Source organism: Apis dorsata, unplaced genomic scaffold, assembly GCF_000469605.1.
Source record: "Apis dorsata unplaced genomic scaffold, Apis dorsata 1.3 scaffold_68, whole genome shotgun sequence".
NCBI classification, from domain to species: Eukaryota; Metazoa; Arthropoda; class Insecta; order Hymenoptera; family Apidae; genus Apis; species Apis dorsata.
Window position 1 is genome coordinate 624,592 of NW_006263366.1, and position 3,121 is coordinate 627,712.

At 40.5% G+C, this 3,121-nt stretch overlaps 1 protein-coding gene and 1 long non-coding RNA gene across 2 annotated transcripts in view; one reads left to right on the forward strand and one right to left on the reverse strand.

The window, feature by feature from the left end:
* LOC102674723 (heterogeneous nuclear ribonucleoprotein K-like) overlaps nucleotides 1–3,121 on the forward strand; it is a 62,284-nt gene that overhangs the window by 39,266 nt on the left and 19,897 nt on the right. The window lies entirely within an intron of this gene.
* The window catches only part of LOC116186870, a 1,889-nt gene continuing 855 nt past the window's right edge, over nucleotides 2,088–3,121 (reverse strand). Inside the window, exon 2 of the long non-coding RNA XR_004151920.1 lies at nucleotides 2,088–2,993. This is a non-coding gene — a long non-coding RNA (uncharacterized LOC116186870). The remainder of the gene's footprint in view (nucleotides 2,994–3,121) is intronic.

The window sequence follows — 3,121 nt, forward strand, 5'->3', positions numbered from 1 at the left end:
AAAAGCGTTGTGATTGATCGAGCTATTTTTTCCAATGGAAAATTATTTTTTTTTTTCTTTCTCTTTTATTTCGACACTTTCAAATGATTTAAGTAATTCCATATATAACTGTTTTGGCGGTTGCCGTTCACTTGTGTTCTCAAAGCACGTTTTCCACGACGTTTCCGGATTATTTCATCTTTCGAATTAGAGCAAAGACGGATTTAATCGTATAATACCCCTCATTGTGTCCATCTCGGCGAGTCAGATGGACGTAGGTGTCGAATTCCACGTAGGAAACGGAGAATGGAAGTCGAAGAAGCGAGTTAACCATGAATTCTTGCTATTTCCGGGCGGGGCATCGAGAAAACGAAATCGTTCCTTTAACGACCAACTTTTCGAGGAGGGGTGAGAGGATACTTCGATGTTATCGGTTTGAAAGGAAATCCGTGTGTTCTTCCACGTATTCACACTGCTACTTTTCCGAAACTCACCGTCTCCGAACTTTATTTGCGAAAAATTTGCGGATCATCAAATCTCTTTGTAATATTTATTTGTCTTAATCTTTGCACTCGAAAAATACAAGGTTAACAAGTGAATCGTGTATTAAGTTCACAATCCATCACGAAGAATTATTCGATCGAAACTTCTTATCGTCGAACCATCGCGAAAATTCCAGTTTAATTCTATTCGGATCACAAGAGATAAACCAGATAAAATCGAAGAAATCGACGGTATTCCTTCAACTTCACAAGAGTTCTATAAGAGTTATTCTCTTATAATCCCGTATTCCCCGTGTAAATCGGAAATCCTTTATCTCGACGCGAATAAATCTCTCGCGCCCCTCTTTCGATCAACCTTCTTTTCGAGATCAACCTCGAAATTACGAGAACGGATACGTGGAAGCGCGTTTTAATTACTCGTTCATTCGCATGGTGAATCGTATACAAGTCCGGGACGCGGCCTCGCGGTTTGCAAGCGCGAGAAACAACGCGAAATAACACGCCGAGGGTGAGCGTAATCGAGTTTCTTCGCTCGATGTTTCCTTTTCCTAAGGTAATTATGTAACACACACACACACACACGTGCGCGAGAACACCCTTCTCGAGACGTAAGGTCGGCCGATGACGGACGTAAAAAATGCGAGAGTGATCCTGATCGTCGCCGCCCCTTCTTTTTCTCTCTCTTTCTCTTTCTCTTAGAAGGGTGGCGCGAAGTCGAGAGAGATAAGCGAACGAGATCTCGCGTGTCATTTCGCCATAATTCTCGAGCGTAATTTATGCTTTTCGTGGAAAAGCTGTTGGAAACGGGGAGAGGGAACGTCGGGGGATGATAAAACGGAGAAAACTAAAAACAGAGACGGTTCGAAGAGGGAGGGAGAGGAGAGAGAGAGAGAGGAAGGGAATTGAGCGAGGAAGAAGTGAAAAAGAAAGTCGAAAACGCGAAAAGGGAATCACTTTGTCGGGATATCGTATGTTTTAGCTACTTCGTAAAATAAACAGCGACCGTTTTCCTCTCCGGTTTCCTCTTCCCCACCCTCTCTCCCCTCCTACCTTCTTGTAGCAGCTTGCATTTTCATACGGTGTTCCAACCTTCCCTTCGTCCCGTGCAAACCACCCTCTGTCGGTGATTGTTAAGCGAAAGATAAACTTTGGATTCGTACTTTCATTCCGATATACTTTTTTTTTCCTTTTCTCTCCTTCTCCTCATTTTGTCTTTTCTATCCTATTTATTGTCGCTGTTTTTATTTTCTTTTTTTCTAGACCAACACACGACATTCTCTACCGTTATTTTTCTTGCCCGTTTGTTTCTCTTTTTTTATCGCTTTTTTTTAAATTTCACTCTTTTTTCTTCCCATTTAGTTAGTTTCAATTTCTCTGCCATTTAGATATTTCGAAAATCCTCTGATTCCATCTTATTAATCCCATTTTCCTCGTTATTCCTCCCCTCCCGTTTTTCTCTTTACCTCTGTATCTATTTTACGCATCCTATGCGTAAGTCTCTCATCTCGTTCCTCCCATTTTATTTTTCTTCTCTCGTCGTTTTCAATTTTCTTCCCTCTCCTTCCTCTCCTTTTCACGGTTCCTCGATTTTCCCATCTCCTTTCCTTTTTTATTTTATTACCGACTCAAGTTCTCTCCGACAAAGAGACACGGTTACCGGTAACAATACTCTCGCTTTAATCCTGTCCACGCTCTTTCTTTCGTCTCGTTTCTTGCCCCTTCTCTTCCATCCCACGATCTTTCCTCGCGTGCTTCCACCGAATTCCTCTCTATCTATCTATCTATCTATCTTTCAGCACGCCATTGAATACTCTTTCTAGTGTCTTCGTCTCGTCATCCCAGAAGGAGAAACGCGAGGGAAAAGAGGGAGGGAGAGTAACCCCCTACACGCGCCTGTATTCTTACGCAACCAACCAGCCGCACCAATGTGCTCAAAGACTGTTTATTAAAAAGCTTTTAGCGATATTAGACTGTCCACGAGAAAATTTCCTTCTCGAGTAAACGAGGTGCCGTGAAATTTCGTCCGCTCCTCCCATTCGTCATCGAATTACGGATGAAAAATTACGCGAGAAAATTCGCGTTCGCGAATTATTTAATTTGCGAAACTCCAAAGACGATCTAGGACAATTTACGAACTAATGATGTTAGAATGAAAAATGTTAAAAAATAGAGAGGGGAAAAAGGGAAAAGAATTTGTAAATTCGTAAATTGAATCAAATCGTATATTTTTTATTTTAAAAAATTATCATCGAATTTATTTTTTCGCCGTGCGAATGAAAAAAAAGAAAATTGGAAAAATAATTCTCGAGATGCCGAACGCATTTAATAGTATATCCTGGAAAAAAAAAAGAGAAAATAAGAGGAAACTGTAGGAAACTTGTTATCATACTGGCTCGGTTCGTCTTCTTTTACGTCTTACTCGGCTATTCCTCCCTGTCGGCTTCATTGACCGATTGTCGTTGATATTCGTTTCAAGTCGCGTCCCATTGAAATCAGAGCTCTAAAGTTAATCTAAAAAGAGAATTTTAGATTAATTTAAAATGTACGGAGAAGTTTCTGTGACTCCAAACTTGCCTCTCCTCTGTTACCAAACTCCATTATTCGTGAATAAGTAATAGAAAAAAAAAAAAAAAAAAAAA